We start from the raw sequence: 20,390 nt of genomic DNA, 5'->3' as shown, positions 1-20,390 counted from the left end.
CGGAAGGGATTGGAAATTTCCATTAACTGACAAGAGAGGCTTTGCCTGGGGTGGGTGCAAGAGTGCAGAGGTAGGTTAACCCTTTCTATACTGCTGTGGTGTGACTATCATCTACACGCGTGCCACTGAAGCCAAGGGACCATTCCAATGTGCCAGCGAGGCATGGTGCAGTCCAGCCCAGGCGTACCTTGTGTGCTCAAGTGGTACCTGCCATGCTTGCCAAGCTATATGCACACTGTACACCGGGGTTGGCAACCTTTCACAAGTGGTGTGCTGAGTCTTCACTTATTCACTCTAATCTAAGGTTTCGCGTGCTGGTAATACATTTTAATGCTTTTTAGAAGGTCTCTTTCTATAAGTCTATATATTATATAACTAACCTAGTGTTGTATTGTAAAATAAACAAGGTTTTCAAAATGTTTAAGAAGCTTCATTTAAAATTAAATTAAAATATTGATCTTACGCCGCTGGCCCACTTAGCCCACTGCTGGTCTGGGGTTCTGTTCACCTAGGCCGGTAGTGGGCTGTGTGGGGCCTGCGGCCGGGACCCCAGCTGGCAAGGGGCCAGCAGCCAGAACCCCAGACCGGCAGCGGGCTGTGCGGGGCCAGCGGCTGGGACCCCAGACCAGCAGTGGGCTGAGTGGCTCAGCCCACTGCTGCTCACGGGTTCCATCCACCAGCTCCTGCCACCCGGGATCCTGACTGCCGGACCCACTCAGCCCACTGTCAGTCTGGGGTCCCGGCTCTGCCCACATACAGTGGGTACCTACCTTCTCCCTGGTTCTGGCCCATTCTCTTCCTCTCTGTGCACTGAGCTGAGGGTGGGAGTGCATTGAGCACAGGGCTGGGGGTGAAGGGTCTGGCCAGGAGCTAGAATGAGGGAGGGGGCTCAGGGTTGGGGCAGGAGGTTTGGGTGTGGGGCACTTACCTGGGCAGCTCCCATATGATGCGAGGGGTGCAGGAGCTCCCGTCTGGTGCTCAGGGTGAGGGTGGGGATGTGGTGGGTGCATGGGGTGGGGGGGGGGGTGCAAGAGTCAGGGCAGAGGGCTGGGGGCATGTGAGGGGGGTGCAGGTGTCAGGGCAGAGGGAGGGCTGGGTATGAGACTCCCCACCCTAACTGGCCCCCCAGGACCCTCCTTGCTCCCTGTCCCCTATCCACCCCCCACCCCCTAACAGGCCCCGGAATTCCCATGCCCCATCCACCCCCCGTGCTCCCTGACTGCCCTCTCCAGAGACCCCGCTCCTAGCCACCCCCACCAGGATCCCACCCCCTATCCAACCCACCCTGCTCCCTGTCCTCTGACTGCCCACCCCTTATCCACCACCCCCCCTGGCCTCAGACCCCTTACCTTGAGGCTTGAAGCAGAGCCAGATACACTACCCCGCGGGAGCGCACAGCCCCGCCCCTCCGAGCGCTGTGCGCGTGGCAGCAGGGCTCCGGGTGAGCGGGAAGCGTCTTTCCCTCTCCGTGGAGCCAAACACTGCCCCACGGGAGCGCGCAGCCCCGGCCTCCAGAGCTCTGCGTGCACGGCGGCAGGGCTCAGGGGAGGGGAGAAGGAGGGGGAGGGGCCGGCGACTTGCTGCGCTCAGCCCAGTGCTCCAGCCCAGGATTGCGGACCCCGCAGCTTGCCGCGCCGGGCAGGATTTTTAATGGCACGGGAAGTCCCAGCAGGCAGCCGCATGCCATTAAAAATCGGCACACGTGCCATAGGCTGCCAACCCCTGCTGTAGATCCATCCTGGATGAGAACAACGAGTCTCTCCCAGGAAAGGGTTGGGGATACTGTGGGCTGGTCTCTGCAAATGGAACAGGTGAGAATTGGCAGCAGCGGAGCAGGGAGCAACACATAATGTTCAAACCAGCCCCACATGCAGCAAGCCCAGTCTGAACCTACCCCCATTCCAGCTTCTCCAACAGCCCCTCCACCCCGACCCGCTGCCTGAACAGCAGGGGCCTGTGTCACCAAAGAGGGCCATGCTTGCAGGGCAGGCCTGCTTCACCTACCACCACTGCCCCCGGTTCCCCAGCCCGCACTTGGCAGGACCTCTGCTGAGGCATGATGCTCACTCACAAGCACGTGGATAGCACTAGACACCACATGATGCAGATTGTTCCCCCAACGTCTGTCAGAAGAAATCTTCATCTCTCCAGCTCCTCCGCACGTACAGCATAGGAGGTCCCCAGTGCAGCTGGAAAGCAGAACTATCGGTAACAAATGAAGGACACTCAGGCGTTCAGTGCCTAGCGAGGAAACCACCTGCGCAAAGGCTATAGGGAGACAGCCTGCCTACGCACCAGAGCGGGGGACTGAGCGGCAGGACTCCTGGGCACTATCCCCAGCTAGACTGCAGAATCACTTCTGCAGTGGTTAACCTCAGAGCTTCCCCAGCTGGGAAACGGGGATACGACCTATTGAGGTGAAGTGGCTTGAGTGTCTTGGGTGCACAGTGCTAAGTGCAAAACTTGAGCAGCAGTAAAGTTACACAGGCCTCTCTAACAACCCCCCCCACCCCCACCCCCTAGTCGGGAATTTCAGGTGGGACTTGCCATGTTTACAGGCCACAAGCTGTGTCTGCCAGCTCAACTCCCCTGGGACCTGAGAGGCAAGTTGGGCTCGTCACACTCAGGGACCAGCAACTCTCTGGCTTTTCCAGGGTGCACACGAGGGGTTTGCAGGATAAACTGGCTCAGCCCTGAGCCTGGAAACAGGGGAAGGGAGGCCCATACCTCCCGGGGCGGTGACGCTGCTCAGGGCTTCCCCACAGAGTCCTGCCCCAAGGAGGCTTGAAGACCAAGTTTCACACTGAGTGTGATATTAACCCCTTCCAGTGCCTGCAGATACTCCTCAGGCAGCAACAGGAAAGCGGGGGAGGGGCCGCTCACATGTTGCTCTGGCAGCCTGCCCCAGTATTCTGTGCACAGCCAAGCTGACCTTAACCCCTGCAGTGCCAGGAGGACTGCAAGCACAGGAGCTTGTCTGCACCACACTGAAAGGTGCACAGGGCTCCTGGGCCTCTCCCATTCCAGTCAGAGCAGCTGCATTGCAGTTACCTTGCTCAACGCAGGCAGCCACAGGATACATTGGCACAGTCACGAAGGGCCATTGGCACATTATGCCTGGCTCAGTCTCCAGCTAGCACTTTAAAGGGACACTGTCAGGTTAAAAACAGTCATAATGAAGATATCTAATTCCCTCCGTGGGTTACTATCGGGGCTTTAAATCAGCAAATGCGAAAGGCTTTTCGAAACCCAGTCAGCTTTTCACCACCCATGCAGTTTGTTTCCTTTTCCTGCACTTCACTTATCTCAGGAGAGGGAAGCTAAACTGGCCAGTTTCTCCTGGTTTTCATGCAATAGCCACTGTGTCTGTGCAGCTGTGTTTGGGTTTCCAACACAGCGGAAGGAAGTTTACAGACAAACAGTGCTCTTTGTATTACGGTAGCATCTGACTACAAGCACCGGAGACTCCACCACACCCCTAGGTATGTTATTCCAATGCTGGAGGCCATTAGTTCAGATCTGACCTGGCTGCTGGTTAAAGATCAGATGGAGAAATTCTATAGAAAGCATCTACAACCACCATTTTCCTTTCTGAGTCAAACCTAGTTTTTCACCTCCCTTAATGCGGCAGCGAGTGGTCATGGGGAAAGCTCGCCTGGGACGCAAATCTGATTCCAGCCTGTGCCTAGGAGGGAACAACTTCAGGCTCAGCCCAGCTTGTCCTGAGACCATTTCCCAGTTTGCTGGGGATCCTCTCACTCCCAGGTGCGCTCTCCATTCCCTGCTATAACAACCCTCCTGGAGGAGCTGAGCCCATGTCCCAGACACCAAGCCATTGCAAGCCGTTCTCATTAGCAGTTCAGCTCCATTGGCAGCCTCGGGTTGGGAAGGTCAGCAGGTGAAATTGGTGCTTAAGAAAGTGGCTAGTCCCATTGGCTTGTACCTGGCACAAAGCAGCAAAAGAACCATATGAGCCCCTCAGTCCCGACCTGCAGTCCCTGCTGTTGCGCACACACAACAGATCCAGCCCCTACTTTTCTAATCCCGGGCTTCTCTTGATCAGAGATTGCTAGTTAGGATGAATTTTGTGATGTGAACAAAGGGAGATGTTGCCATGGCCAAATATATTTCCCATCATATCCAGAGATAGGAGCTGAACCAAGGTCTACAGGGGGGGGAAAAGGCAAATACACCAACCTTCAGCCACCAAGATGAGTTTCCATTTCATGCAACCTTGTTAGTGGTGGGGATTTTCTCCCCTTGCCCCCCTAAATATATCATCGGGGGAACCACACATCTGGGAATTGACCCCACGTACAGCAGGGGAACAAAGCCTCTAACTTTGCGGGGAGGGATAACTCAGTGGTTTGAGCATTGGCCTGCTAAACCCAGTGTTGTGAGTTCAATGCTTGAGGGGGCCATTTAGGAGTCTGGGGCAAAAATCTGTCTGGGGATTGGTCCTGCTTTGAGCAGGGGGTTGGACCAGATGACCTCCTGAGGTCCCTTCCAACCCTGATATTCTATGATTCTAGATGTTGTTGCATCTGCTAAGGACAAGCCGCCAGAACAGGGAGCCAGCTAGGCTACTAAATGCAGAATCCTAGTAGTCCAGGCATGATTCAGTGGAGGTGCTCTGCTCTCAGACTGCAGGGAATTACACACAGACAGACACACACAGATATTCCTTGCCTTCTAACCATCTGCTGCAAGCCCCTTAGTAGGCCAGCCCAGCCAGAGATACAAACCAGCAATCCTCCTCTCTTAAGATCAATACATCTCCAGCAGCTGATCCCCGTGAGAGATTCTCTCTCCTCACACACACCCTTCACCTAGTAACCTAGCAAGAACACGGTGAGTCTAGCCTCCGGTGAGCTCAGCAACCCCACAGAATATTCACAGCCCTTTCGGCAGCAGGGAAACTTCTCTCCTTCCCAAACTCAAGCCGGGTAGATTTTGCAGCTTCCCTGACAGACTCGCTCCATGTGAAAATTCCCAGTTTACAGTAAAGGCAGGTGAACTGACTCTTGTCGTCAGCCTTACCTCCAATTCCCCTAAGCAACTTGCTAATATGAGTCTCATGACGAGGTTTACCTGAGCCCAATCTGCTCAGCCTTTCCTTCCACAAGAGGCTTTGGTTCCCCTCCTCACTAGCAGCTTCTTTCATTGCAGCTCAGTCCCTGCTGGAAGCCTGGCTCTGCCTTCCCAAAGCACAGATGCTCCGGCCTGCAGAGAAGCCAATGAGAAAGGGCCCTTGGAAGTCAAGTCAGGACTCAGAACCACTTTCATTTCAAAGCTCCAGTCCCACAATGTAGCAAGAGTTTTTAATTGCCCTAGGTGCAGCAGGCCTGGGAAAGCTGGAAGTAGGGAGATAACTTGAGAGCTTGCGGCATCTCGCTAGACCGCAGTAGGACGGGAGAGAGAGAAGCCTCTGAAAATGTTCCAACAGCAACAAAACAAAGAGAAGGGAAACTATGTTTTAACAGCGTGACAGAGGCAGATACCAAAGGATCATGGAATTCAGTGTTTCAGAGTAGCTACAGGAACAGGGGCAGGCTGGCAGGATTGGATGCAGTGCGTTTCGCCTTTAACGCCCTTGGTTCAAATCCATCCCAGGTCAACAGTGAACAAGTGTCACAGGCTAATGGCTGTGCATGCAGGAAATAAATTGATGGTCTCTGAGCAGCCCCTTGGGGACGCACACAGGTGCTGGAACTGGGGGTGCAGCAACACCCCTGGGCTTGAAATGGTTTCCATTCTATCCAGGGTTTACAGTTTGGGTCAATGGCTCTCAGCATCCCCACTGTACAAATTGTTCCAGCGTCCCTGGGGACGTATGGCTGTACCACAAGGAACACCAGTGTACGTGATGTGAATTCACTCGTCAGCTGTTACTGCAAACAGGCCAAGAAGACTGGACTTTGTTCTTGCACTACAGACATCAACTTCCAGGAAGGGACTAAGGCACATGGATGGATCCAGTGTCTTTTAGGTATAGAAATCCACTTTAAAATAATGAAAATATCGATCATAAGAGCTCAAGCAAGTGGCATCGCCCCATGGAGTGCTACAGGATGGCCTTACTGCAGGGGTTCTCAGACTTTTGTACTGGTGACCCCTTTCACACAGCAAGCCTCTGAGTGCGACCTCCCATAAATATATAAAAAAGTGTTTTTAACGTAACACCATTATAAATGTTGGAGGCAAAGCGAGGTTTGAGGTGGAGGCTGACAGCTCACGACCCCCCAGTTTGAGAATATGTAATAACCTCGTGACCCCCTGAGGGGTCCCGACCCCCAGTTCGAGAACTCCTGCCTTACTGTCAAGACACAGCATGTTGCAATATATTGCACATAATCTGTGATCACCAAGATTTCAACATTCGCCCTACATTGCACATCATGGTATCAAAATGTCATGGTGGCAGCAGGGACAGAACTGGGATCCTTCCGCTCCAAAAACAACTGCCCGTTATATTTGAGCTAAAGGAGATTCCTCCTTGACTGTGAGCAGTACAGGGCCTGTGACACATAGCTGAAGAGTTCCGACTCCATCCAAAGGCAGTGGTGCACACGGGTATAACTGCAAGACTATGATGTAAATGACAAGAGGGAGCATGACTTAGCAGACAGGGCACTGGGAGACAGAAGATGTGGGTTTTATTCCCGGCTCTGCCACTTATCGATTACATGACCTTGGGCAAGTCACTTGTTTGGGCCCCCATTTATCCTCCTACCCCGTTTGCCCTGTCTATTTTGATTACAAGCCCTTCAGAGCAGGGACTGTCATGTCTTGTGTATGCACGAACAATGTCTAACACAGTGGGGCCCCAATCTCTGTTGGGGCTTTGAGGTGCTACCATAATACAAATAATAATGAACAATAACTCCTGTCAATTTCACACAGGCCCACTCTGTGTTGTAAAGGCTCATCGACACACGCATAGTTCCAAACAGTCTATTTTGGAAACAATCCTGCTGGCGTTCCTGTGCATTTTCTGCATTACTCCTCCCCCCTTTCTTCCTGAGGACCACAGCCTGGAAAACAGGTTCTTGGCTTTTTAAGAGATCCTCTGGCTGCTTATTATCCCACCTGAGGCACTAACCACCACCCCCATTTGCATCATCACAGCTAGAAATGATTCTGTCACCAGAGAACAGGACCTCAGGTAGGAAACTACAGACTAACGCTGACAAATCAGAGTGTCTGTGCTCATGCCAACACTTCTAGGAATAAAAAGGACTAGGGAGGAGATGGGGGTGGAGGGAAGTGTGACATAGCAACATAGCAGATTTGAGAGAGGATGAATTTCAAACATTTTCTCAAAGGCATCACAGCTCTAAGCTTCCCACGACAAACTCTAGACGTCTGCTCTTCAGAGAGTCTCTCTCGGGTTAGGAAATAATTCCCTCCTTCTTATAGAAGTAGAAACAACAGTCAACGCTTCCCTAGTACTCTCCATCCAAAGATCTCAAAGCACTTTATTATCTTTTATGACTTCATCCTCACCACCTCCTGGGGGTGTACTTAAATCTCATTATTCCCATTTCATGGATGGGAAAGCAAGGCCTGGAGAGGGGAGGTGACTTGCTTAGAAGAGCCAGGCTTGACTGAAATTGCAGAATCTACAAACACTCTTGAATCTGAATCCCAATTTTGCCAGAGTTCAGGATGCTCAGATTCATCCTGCTAGAGACAGACAGGATTCACATGCAAACTCAGGAACAAATCCAGACCCTGGTTCAATCTCTGTTGCCCAGTTACACAGCGAGTCCAACGCAGAGCCAGGATTAGAGCCCAGGTCCTCTTGACTCCCAGTGGTGTGTTTTAAAGGGACCCAGCGAACCCACTAACAAGACATTTTTCTAATCAATTAACATTTTTTTAAATTAAAGTGCCCTTTAATCAGCATAGCTTGAAACTTATTTATTTGTACAAATATTGTAAGGGTTTTCCTGTTCTCCTGTCAATATTTATAAACGGTCTTTACAGCAAGGGAGAAACTAACTGATGATATAGAGGACAAGTAAAATGGACTATACACACAGTGCTAAGAAATGCACAAAGTAAACACTTCTTTCTGTGACTGTCACCTCAGGTGTTACCTGTAACTATAGCAGGATTGGCGATTGTCGGGTGGATATATGATTTTCAACTTGATAGTGTCTTTTTAACCATTAGGCAACCCTTCCCCTCATCCTGTCAGAATGATCCATCATGCCAGTGCCCTGCCTCTGACAATGGCCAAAACCCAAACGCTTCAGAGGTGGGCAGCAAAGAACCCTTTAAGCACCCGATTAGTTGTACTATGGCAAGTACCAAGTGCAGAAATTTCCTTCCTAACCAGAGTCAACTGCTAGCATTTGTCAATGTGACTGTGGTTTCTGACTCATTGGGGACTCAATTCTGCAAGAAATTTGGGAATTTGGGCCCAATCCAGCAAGGCACTTAAGCACATGCTTAACTGAAAACTCAAGCAGCCCCACTATAGTCAATGGGACTAAAGTGTTTCAAGTTAAGCGTGTGCTTAAGGGCTTTGCTGGATCAGGGCCAGACCATTCAACACTTCACAGGACGGAGGCCAGGAATGAAGGGCCAAGTGCAGGAGATCTGACAGATACAGAAATCAGCTCTGATTCTAAATGTTTAGCTTACTTTCTGTAAAGGGTATGAAAACAAGCCTCTCTCCTAAACTCCTGCACTGTGGACGGCAGCTCTGCTTTGGTGAACTCTAAAGAAAACATGAATCACTCAACACTTATCAGTTCAAAACACCCGTGCAATTAACAAGATTTTTTTTCCTACAGCATAATTATATACATTTTAATGCAATTACCACCTCTGTATTTTGTACATTAAACAGTGGGCAACCAAAGGAAGAGAGATACTTTCTTTTTCTTGGCTGAGCGTTCCTGAAAATAATAGTAGATTGCAAACCTGCCTTGCCTAGAGGGGTTTGTCTTTACAAGAAAAGAAGGGAGGAGAATAGAAAAGGAAGATGCGGGGAAGAAACAAAAAGAAAAAAAATGCAAGTACAATATATGGTCTTCCCCTGCTGTTATACAATTTGTAAGGTGCCCTGCACAGGCGGCTGGACCCTGGAAATCAACCCTCTCCCAGGCATCACATCCATCCCCAACAGCCAAAGAAAAGGAAAACCAAATAAATAAAACAAATGGCCATCAGTCAGTCCCCAAAGCTGGGGTCATTAGGCAGATTAAAGTTTCCAAGCTCTGGCCAGCGGCATGGTTAGCAAAGTGCAGTTAAAGTGCCCAAATTGGATTACTACTTCTCTTCGGTCTCAGTGCCAAGTTGGCCAGCAGATTGAGGGATACATGAGATAGTAAGAGGAGAGGGAGGTGGAAAGCCCGCAGGCTGCTCTGCAAGCTGTCGGCCATTGAGCAGCCTTAGCCAGGCTACTGCAGTACAGAGTCACACTACATGGGGGTGAGGCAAGGCTGATGGTGTTAGCTGCATTTGGGCAACTCTATTAGAGACACCAAGGGGGGATTGCAGAGCGGCTCCTAACACACACACTTGGGTAGCAGGACAATGTAGGAGCACTGTCTACAGGGTCAGGAAAGGGCAGCCCAGTTGTTGCGAACTGACTGCGTCACCTGGGCCATCACAGCCCCATCACTCTTTCCACTTACTCCATCTAGAGCTCTCAGACCACTTTCCACCAGTAAGGCAACATCATCATCCCTGGCTGCACAGATGGGGAAACTGAGTCACACAGGGGCAAAGCGACTTGCCCAAGGCCACACTGCAGGTCAGAAGCAGAACTCAGGTCTCCCATATCCCAGCGCCATGCCCCAACTACTAGACCGCAGCTGCCCCAGGAAGCCAGAGAAATTACAAAACTAATCTAGTGTTTAATCAATAAAAAAAATACTCTGTATTCAATTAAACCACAACCACAGTTCAGAAAGGATTCTGTCAATGCTGAAAGCAACTCATACCAATCTCCTAGAACTGGAAGGGACCTTGAAAGGTCATTGAGTCCAGCCCCCTGCCTTCACTAGCAGGACCAATTTTTGCCCCAGATCCCTAAGTGGCCTCCTCAAGGATTGAACTCACAACCCTGGGTTTAGCAGGCCAATGCTAAAACCACTGAGCTATACCTCCCTCCTCCACATCAAGCACCTGTGGAGCCTTGGACAAGGGTTAAACGTTACCCCCTTTGTTACTGTGTTCTGGTAACTGTAAAACCATCATCCGTCACAAGCCCAGGATTATACTCTATACTTTGCATTTAGATAGCACCTTACATCCAAGGATAAATAGGGAAAAAAGATAACTCAATTCCGTTTAAGTTTGACAGTCTAGATGCAGGGTTTGTATTTTAAGTTGATTTAAATTGGCTTAAGCATTTTGTCACGTAGGGAACAAGGAGCTTTGGCAGGTGTTTTTCATGCTTGTCCTAAATAAAGAACATCAGTTTTTAACAGTGAGGCTTTGTTAGCCAGTGGGGCTACATTTAATCTCCCAGTCAGAGAGATTTGCCTGCAGTGGAAAGGGTTGGGAGCAGCGGTGGTGCGAAAGCAAGGGAGAAGTTGGGCTAGATCATAACCGCAGCATCTAACAGTAAAGGCTGCTCCAACAGGAAACGCATGGATATGGCCGAGCTGCTAGTTTGAATGGTTTCACTTTGAAAAACAAAAAGTGATTGCCACCTGTGTTCCCCTCCAGAACAAAACTAGCCCTGCTCCTGCTACCAGGTCAGAAGACTTCTTTGGCATGAAAGGCATTAGACACAGTTAAGCCACATTGTGTTTGCTAAGGCGGCCCTGTATCCAGTCAGTGCTGTTGGCGCTGCAGAAGGCCATCAGGATTTATTTCTTAGTTAGCACTTCACCACCACGGTGCACATGACATTTGCTCAGACAAGACTCCCAGACGTATCTGGATGAACAAGCTGTCTGTGTTTACATGTGCTGTACCCAGTGCATGCCGCGGTAACGGCACCAGAACGCAGGCTGTGTGTGTCAGAGACAGTCAGGACATACCAGCATCCCCCCGTAGATCAGATCTAGAAAGGGGAGTTGTTTAGAATGCAGCAGCCCCCGGAATGTGCCACACGCTGCACAGACACAGGGTACAATACATCAAAGCCTCTGCTTTCAATGCGGGCACCAGTGCTCAGCTGGACACATATGGGGCCTGATTTTCAGAGAAGACGAGCACTCACAACTCTCACTGGCCTTAGGTGGAGCAGCAGGTGCTCAGCATCTCTGAGAAATCAGGCCCCAGGCGTCTCAGGTTGGGCACCCAACCAAAAATGGATGCATCCAAAATAATCAGTGTCCACTTTTGAACTAAACTCCCGATTTCTCAGCCTCACACACACACCAACCCCAAACTTCAATTCCACTGCCCTTCCTCCATTCCCACCACACAAACGAGCAGGTCACTCCTGGGAAATTAAGAGGATACACGCTCAGAGGAGTTCGTTGGCTAGACTCTTACAGACATTGCAAAAAAAGCGGGTCTGGAGAAGGTGATGGGTTACCGTGAATAGCAACCCAAGATGTCTGTGCACTTCACATATTTTGTTCTTTATGGTTTTGGTCACATAGACCCTGATACAGTTCAACATCTGTGTTTGCAAGGACCCCGGTGCAAGGCCCCAGGGCAAAAAGCCCAGCAGGGGGAGGAGCGGTAGTGGTGCCAAACCGCCATAATCTGCACCTGCTGGGCTGCAGGGGTCCAGAAAAGCCAGGGAAGTAGAGAGCCCTGAGGAGGTCGGGGGCATTTAAGGCCAGCTGGGGGACGAGCTGCCAGAGGAACCAAAACTATAAACTAAAGCTGTCCCCACATCCACTGAGATCCCCAGAGAGGGAGCAGCCACACTTCCCTTGGCTTGTCCCAGGTGCGGAGAGTTCTAGTTTACACACACACGCCAGCACCCATGGCTCTGGGCCTTGCAAAAGTAAGAAGTCAGTCAAACAGCAACAAAGACCGGAAGCCAGCCTGGGCCTACAGAGTAAACACAAACAAGAGTCCGTCATTAGCTTCGAACTGAGGGCCAGAACACCGGGGTCAAAGGGAGAGTAACTCCACTGAAATACACAGGCTTGCACTAGATTTACACCCCACATGCCAGTGCACAGTCTGGACCAAAGGGTTTATTTCTGTTCTCTCTCTAGGTTTCAGAGAGGAATGGCTGGCGGGTTGCGTCTTCTTGTATCCGAATGGGGGAGAGGAGGAGCGGCACGCATCCACGGTGCACAGGCAAGGCGTACGCTTTTACTGCCCCCTCAGATTTCAGCAGTGTAAGTCTCCCACTAAATAACAGCAGTCATAAACACTGATGCGTGGCCCTCAATCCCATCACAGCTTTAGTTAGGAGGGGCTCGTTTATCTATTTCAGTGTTCTCTCGGCCTTTAACAGGAAAGGTGCTTCTAGATAGAAGCAAAACAATTTTCACATCCAGAACCACAATCCAAGTGTTCATGGAGGTTGATTCCCAGGTTCTACCCCAAATTTTACATCTCAGGAAAGGGGGCTAAGCGGGTAAAACTTTAGGCTTTCTTCCATTCCCATCCCTCACCATGTCTGTTTAAGAATGAGCTCTTTCAGGTATTGATATCTTACTGCACTAATAAAAATACAATAAAAAAATAATCTTTAGAATGTGATCTACAGAACAGAAAGCCCAGCGATCAAACGGTGAAAGACAAAACCATCCCCCTGGCTGCTGTTTCTTTACAAATCCATTGGAGAGTGACTACACATTATTCCTCTCCACTGGGATCTTAATCCAAGGAGACAGATCTGTTTAACTTTTCTGCATAACAGATGACACTGGGTGCATGCAAGTAACACGTAGATCTGGAATGGGGTGCACTGGATTCCCAGCTCCTCATCTTAGGGGTGTATCTGTATGCTACATGATCATCTATTTTGGACCCAAACTTCCTTTCCACCCACACAACCTTGATACTGTCTTGCTTCTCTTAACACTGTAATTTACTCATATCAGAAGAGCTGAACTATGCAAATACTCAGAGGCAAAACCTTCTCTCTTTGTAACCACTTAAGAAATTATCTCCACATCATCTAGGAAATTTCTACCCTGCAGATTTTCCTTGGCTTCCTTACTCGGCACATTCGGTCACTGGTATCTTGAGAGAGATACACCGAGTCACTCATTTTACCCACTGAGTATATACAAAAGACCTTGAGATTGTTCAGGAAGCAATTAGACGCTGTTCGGAGGAAAATGGTGTTTTCAAATGGATAACCTTTGATGTAGTCAACAGCCTTTTCTTGTCCCTTTTATCTGCCCCCTTGCAGAAGAGATGAATAATTTTCATTCCTGCAAAAGGCCAACAACACACTCTTATGGAATACTCCCTGTAAACTGATTTTATCTTAAGCAAGACAAAAAGTGCCTCCTAAATGCAGCTCATCTTCACAACTTTTCTCCCCTCGGAGGTCCTGACATAAGAGGATGATCATGAATTTTTATTAGCATGTTTGCTCTTGTTTTTCTCTCCCTGAAGCATGAGGGACAAGGGAGTTAACAAGTAAGGCTAATGCCTGTCTTTTCCCTCCCAACCCATCTCATCTTTAACCAGTGACCTTCATGTCAAGTTCTGCTTACATATTGACTCTCCTCACCCCACCTCCCTCAGCACAAACACTCATGCTTTGCTAGGGAGAGAAGGAAGAATCTGACTGCTGTGAGGAGCAGGGAAGGCAAAAAACACCTAGAAAAATAGGGCTGTAAGTATTCCACAGAGCATGCCACTGAATATTTGCAGATCCCTCCCCACAAGCACACTGGAGCTGTGTGTGTGTGTCCAGTCCTCAGCACAGTGCTATATGTAAGCGGTCAAGGAAAATAAACGGAGAGGCAAATAGCTCTTTTCACCACCTTCCACGTTATTAGAGGGCTTCACACACACAGTGGTACATGTATAGATGTATATAAATCCACCCTGTGCAACTAGATATGGCTATAATCACAGATACACATTGTGTGGAAGAGCACAGCGGCCTTTCACAAACTACAGTATAATAAATGCTTCACCCATATATGGCGCTTTACCTTTTTCAACACACTGCAAACCTGAATTAATCCTCACAACACTCCTGTGTGATCCGGTCATCCTCCTTATTTTAAAGATGGGGAAACTGAGGCGCAGGGAGGTGAGGCGGCTATAATGCTCTGCACATTTCTCTGCATATAGACTCACCCCTACTGCCCATTCCAGTGGATGCAAGGAATAAGCCAAGGAGAGGTCTCTAGACTGAGCTGTTTGGTCAGTTTCACTAGCGCAGCTGGGTTAATGCAGGCAGTGGAGGAAATTTACAAGCACAAAAAATAGCTGCTTCATCTTGGAAAGAGGAAATCCAGCATGGGAATGAAAATCCTCTCCATAGGGCAATAGCAGCTGAGACCCACGCACCCCGGGATGCACCCAGGGAGCCTTGTGTACCCCCACAGCCCACACAATCCCCTGTCTGGCTATACCCACTGCTGCCTGGGAAGATCTGGCGAGTCACCCAAGCAGGGAAGGATGCCTCTCTGTCCTCACTCTGACCAGCTAAGGCCCGGAAGGCATCTCCTCCAGGAGCCCAAAGCAGGAGCAACACCAGCCCTCATGCACGCTGTGCTTCCCCTAATAAAAGATGAACAGTACACTCCAGGCAAAGTTCCTCAACCCCAGACACCCAGAGAAAGAAGAGCCCCAGGGGCTCAGATGAGCAATCAGGCAGGGCTTGGGGACACCAGCTCTTCCCCCTCTCCCCCAGACACCCACAATTGGACAAGCACAACACTAGCAAGAGTCAGACCTTATATATCCCTTAATAAATTATGCACTGGAAAAAAGAAAGACCCCCATCCCCCACCTGCCACCACCCACCAAAAATATCCGTGGTGAACAATCGGAGTAAACTTTTCCCTTTAAGCCCAGGCTCGAGGGAGGGGAGATGCTGATAGAAATAAATACAATCTAAAGCGCTATCTTCACTGCCGGATCCATTCCCAGGATGACTCGGAGTTAGTCACTACTGCAACGCAAAGCTATTTCCCAGCTTTGCAGCCTCCAAATCCGGGCAGGATTGCTTTCCACCTCAAGCCCAGATCCAGCTCTTCTCTAGAACAAGTCCCCAGAAAGCAGGGGCTGGGGAGGAGAAGATGCAGTGCAGCTTTCACAGCCTTCACTGAACGCCCCATCTCCCCACAACAGCCAGATCGCTTCCCTCCGTAGGACTTAAACAGGGAGGAGATTTATTTTACAAATAAAATACAATACCAGGCAAATGTAAATGCAGAGAGATCTGGCATGGCTTTCCCTCCTGGCTCACTCCCTGCCATGCACACATACAATCCATCCTGCCTGCTCCAGGATCTCCCTCCTTCCACAGCCCTGCTGCATTCCCCCTTGTGCTAGCTCCTCGGTACCTTCCACATTGCCGCTGCATGTTGTGACGGGCGGGGGGCGTCTCTCCCTCGCAGCCCTCCTCATGCAGGGAACCAGCAGTAGCACGTTTTACCCAGAGAGAGCATTTTAAGCTTTAAGATATTTCTTCTCCCCCATCTATTCTAAATTAAGCGGTTACAACCACATGCTGATCAATTTCAGTCCTTTCCATTTCATCCCCCCACTACACACACCCTTTAATCAATTTCAAAGACAGCAGATTTCCTTGTCCTCCACACTTTTAATAGCAAACCCCCTTCACGTTCATTTTAAACTCTTTCCGCTCCAACCCTGCCACATTTCAGGGGAAGCCATTCAGACTCATTTTGAAGCAGATTTCCCCTGTGCAATCCACCCACCCCCTCTGATGCTTTTCGGCTAGGCGATTACCCTCTTCTCCCCACACCCCCAAACGTTTTCTGGTCTCTCTAGTTTACATTCTTCCAACACCGGCAGAACACAACGCGCGCGCACACACAATCACAGCAGCGATCCCACCCAGCAAAAGAATCCAGCAAACTCCTCTTCCCCTGTGCATGCGAAAAGAAAGAAGGATCTCCCCGTAGGGGGAGGGAAAACTGCAAATCCTACCCCAGCACAGCACAGGCTTCCCGAGAGCTGAGAAACGCAGAACATTTCCCTGTCTGTGTGTGTGTGTGTGTCTCTCTCTCTCAGATGGGGCACAACTGTTCTAGAGACAGGCTGGGAAACAAGGAGAAAGGCATTTTGCAATCCCCTCACCCTCCTGTACAACCACCTTTCCCGTCCCTCTCGCTGCACAATCACCGCCTCTTTTTTTTAAGAAGGGGGAGAGAGAGAGAAAAAAAACACGCATCCGATTCCTGGGAACTGAAGGAGTAAAGTTGGATTCTGGTTACTTACAGCCTGGACCGGAGCTTGCTTCAGATGTGCCAGCCATAATTACATTCCACACCAACCAACTAGCCCTCCCCCTTCCCTGCAAGCCGGGGCTCCGCGCCTCGCTCGCTCCTCCGCTGCCGCCGCTGCCTCTGACCAGCATGAATGGAATTGGAATGGAATGCAGCGCAGGGTTCCAATGGAACTCCAGCCTCGATCTGACTTCCCAGGGAGAGCGACTGAGGCACACGTTCAAAGGGGCAGCTGCTGGCTGCTCCCCCAGCGAGCCCCTCTAGAGGGCGCCCTGGCCTGCGCAGACTGGCGCACCGAGAGAGGAGGAGGAGCAGAGGAGCCGAAAGGGGCGGGCACCCCGTTAAAAGGGCAATGGCCGAGGGGCTGCCGTAAAAGCGGCAATGCTTTTGTAAGTGCCAGGAGGCTCCACAAGGGCTGGAGGAACCTGCAGGTCCCTTGTTCTCAGCTCCCCAGCAGGGCAGGAGGGTGGTTGCGGGGGGGAAGCAAGTGTGCTGGCAGCCAAGCCCAATACTGCTGTGCAAGTTTACAGCACCCTCCAGCCAGGGATGGCAACAACTCTCAATTGACCGAATTCTGCTGCCCATTGTAGCATCACCACGGTTTTAAAAGCGTGGAAATTGAGGCACACACCAAGAGGCCACGGTCACAGGGTGACTAAGGGCAGAGCTGAAAATAGAACCCAGGAGTCCTTTTTCCTAGAGCCCTGCTGAAGCTACTGGATCACATACCCTCCCAGATCCAGAAACAGAACCCAGGAAACTTGACCCTGTGTCCACCACTAGACGGCACTTCCTCTCAGAGCCAGGAACAAGGCTCAGGAGACAACTCCCCCTTCCTTGGTCCAGTCACTAGACTACACCACCTCCTTAAGCAGTGAACAGTTTGGACTCATGTACTTAAAATCAGATAAACATAGAATGCCTGAGTTTCACTGCTATGGATACCAATCACTTTAATTAGCAAGCAGGGGCGGCTCCAGGCCCCAGCACACCAAGCGCGTGCTTGGGGCGGCAAGCCACTGGGGGCGCTCTGCCGGTCACCACGAGGGTGGCAGGCAGGCTGCCTTCAGCGGCTTGCCTGCAGAGGGTCCGCTGGTCCCGTGGCTTCGGACCCTCCGCAGGCATGCCGCCGAAGGCAGCCTGCCTGCCGTGCTTGGGGCGGCCCTGTTAGCAAGTAATGACCCAGCAACAACTGTCTGGTTGTTTAATTTGTGCTTCCCAGGCCTAGGTAAAGGAAAATAAACAACTGCATCACAATAATATTTTGCATTTTTATACTACTTTTCAAAGGAAGAGCTCAAAGCACCTTACAAGTTATTAACCACCTCTGGGAGTCCAGAGCATCATCCCTACTTTACAGTTAGGGTAACGGCCAGCACCAAGACATTAAGTGGCTTGCCCAAGGTCATGTTAGTTTTCCAAAGGTCGTTCTGACTTGCCATGCATTAGCGCCAAGTAAATAGCAAAGCCAGGACTAGAACCCCAAGAATCCTGACTCTGTGCCCCATGCTCTAGTCATTTAACACTCCCTCCCTTTATTGTTTTTCATCCTGAAGGATCCCCAGATGTTGCATAACCCACATGCATACAGTATAACAGCTGAGCAGCACCGCAGCAGAAGGCAGGCAAAATGTTGACCAAGGAACCCAAGACAAACCCCAGTACGCACAGCAGAGAGGCTCTGGATTTTAAAGGCCTCATCGGAAGGATCACACGTCAGCATTCTCCCCAGTACCATGGCAAGAGCACTGATGCCCAGGCTGCACAAGGTTGCATCGGCACGGGGGCACTGTCTAGATACTGACATGGTTGTTAGCCCCTCAAAATGCAGGTAGAAAACAAGGGAATATTTTCCAAATTAAAGAGACCAAAAATTGTTAGGGGGAAAACAATATCCCCGGCCTCCTAGGAAAGCACTGCAAACTCTAGACAAGGGGTGGGGGAGGGCTGGAGTGGGGGCCATTCAGAGCCAGTCCAGGCTTGTGGTCTCCCAGGACCAGATCAGGCTATTAACAGACAGGGCTTTGGGGCTAGAAAATTCTGCAAGGATCTCCCCCTGCACTTCCCCTAGGATCATGTTATCAGAGGGTGGGACAATGGTACGAGTGAGGGACAATGTGCCTCCAGCCCTCTTCTTCCAGCCTCCATCCTCACTCCACAGAGGGGGCACCATGGGGACAACACCTCAGAGGGTATGACTCCACCGCCACCCTGTACATACTATGTGCAGACACGGTGGCCCATCTGAAGGTGGCTCAGTGGCGTACAATATGAAATGAGTTTGGGGTCCTAGGACCTATTCTGGCCCCTTTCACGGGTGCAGAGAACCCTGACCCAGTGGACCTGGCACATGTCCAGCCTGCCACAAAGCACACAGAAGATCCTGGGGAGACCACAGCTGCAGTGTCTTTGCCATGCTCCCCAGGGGAGGGCACAGGTGCTAAGGATACAATAGGAGTTGTGGAGCAGCTGCCACTTTGTGGCCTGTGAATTCCTGCCCTGGGCCCAGTGGGGGAGCCCCCAATGCATAGCACAGCCACATGGGCTCAGTGCTGGTTCCAAAAGCTAGCCCTTAGTCCAGTTCCCAGGGGACAGATGGCCACACATCCCAACTGACAGTAGTGGGCAATGTCTGCCAAGAGGCCCATGCAGACTGGATTCCTGGCCTGGGGCGAGTGACATCGGCAGGGGGACACGCAGGAAGCTGGCCCCTCCTCTGCTCATGCTGTGTCCATTCTGCAGCTAGACAGAGGACTCTGTGCTCCAGAACTGTCAGTTCAGTAACTTTCACTGGCACTAAATTCACTTCACTTAAAAACAAAATTATAAAGAGGAGAAATAATAAAAGCCATAAACAAGACTAAATGACGGTTTGAGTTGATTATTTGTCTTTTAAAAACGCACTCCGTGCCAGCCACTTTTATCGCTTCCATTTTTTCCCTTTACTCTCTGCTCCTTGTGACACTCTCTTATCATCCAAGAAAGCAACATTGCTTCCACACTGAGCTGTGTTCTCCCGTGGCAAAGGGGCTCTGTTCTTTCCAAACACCGCTCACCTCAGAACCAACTCACTACACCAAACACACGTCTTGCAGGATATTTATCCCCAAAGAGTAAAATGTAAGGAATCTGCAGGAAGCTCATAACTGCTCAAGTCTCATAGTCATTTTGAGCTGTATATACGGATTATATTTATGGAATAATATATTGATACTGAAAGTATGCTTCATGGACTTGGCGTAGAAATTAGTCACCAGAGGTCCTGTGTCTCAGGGATTACCCATTCAAGCAAGAGGGAGTTGTCACCCCCGTACTGGGCTGGGGACATAAGGCAAGGTTCTATTGTCTACCCTTGCCACACCTCACTGAATGGAAAATCATCAGAGACAGTCAGGGCCGGCTCCAGACCCCAGTGCGCCAAGTGCGCGCTTGGGGCGGCATTTTGCCGGCAGGGCGGCAGGCGGCTCCAGCGGACCTTCCACAGTCATGCCTGCGGGAGGTCCACCGGAGCCGCGGGACCAGCGGACCTCCCGCAGGCACAACTGCAAGAGGTCCCCCGGAGCCGTGGGACCGGCGACTGCCAGAGCGCCCCCTGCGGCGTGCCGCCATGCTTGGGGTGGCCAAATTCCTAGAGCCGCCCCTGGAGACAATGACAAATAACTGAAACACTTGGTGGTGAAAAGGAACATTATAGCAGGCAGGAGATGGCCCTGGCTATGAAGCAGGGTGTAGGAGAAGGCACTCTGAATCCATTCACTGAGGAAACCCCTTAGGGAGCAAGGGGCTTTCATGAACATGTGGATCTTGTGCAATCAGTCAGCTCTGTAACAGACTGAATTTGGTGGAGATCCTACCTTAGTATATAGGAAAACTAACTGTTGGGGCTTGTCTACACCACGCAGCTTTTAGCAACACAGCTGTGTCGACACAGCCTTATCACTAAAAGTCGGTGTGTATAAACGCTCTTTGTTGGTACTTTGTCAGCACTTTTGCTGACAAAATACTTCCAGCCCTGCCAACAAAGCTGCATTCACACTGCCACTTGCATCAGCAAAACGTTTGTCT

At 50.6% G+C, this 20,390-nt stretch overlaps 1 protein-coding gene across 3 annotated transcripts in view; it reads right to left on the bottom strand.

Moving 5' to 3' along the window:
- Positions 1 to 16,464, bottom strand: part of PLXNA1 (plexin A1) — a 267,745-nt gene extending 251,281 nt beyond the window's left edge. The window contains exon 1 of one of the 3 annotated variants that reach the window (XM_039547182.1): positions 16,318 to 16,464. The gene's annotated coding sequence lies outside the window, so the exon portion shown is untranslated. Of the gene's footprint in view, positions 1 to 3,051; positions 3,069 to 15,267; positions 15,373 to 16,317 lie in introns of those variants that run through there. The other 2 variants (XM_039547183.1, XM_039547184.1) reach the window with 2 other exon arrangements.
- Between the last annotated feature and the right edge of the window lie 3,926 nt (positions 16,465 to 20,390).

The sequence above is a fragment of the Mauremys reevesii genome, linkage group 7, assembly GCF_016161935.1.
Source record: "Mauremys reevesii isolate NIE-2019 linkage group 7, ASM1616193v1, whole genome shotgun sequence".
Taxonomy (NCBI): Eukaryota; Metazoa; Chordata; order Testudines; family Geoemydidae; genus Mauremys; species Mauremys reevesii.
The sequence above is the reverse complement of the archived record's forward strand: the minus strand, read 5'-3'. Positions and strand labels throughout refer to the sequence as shown.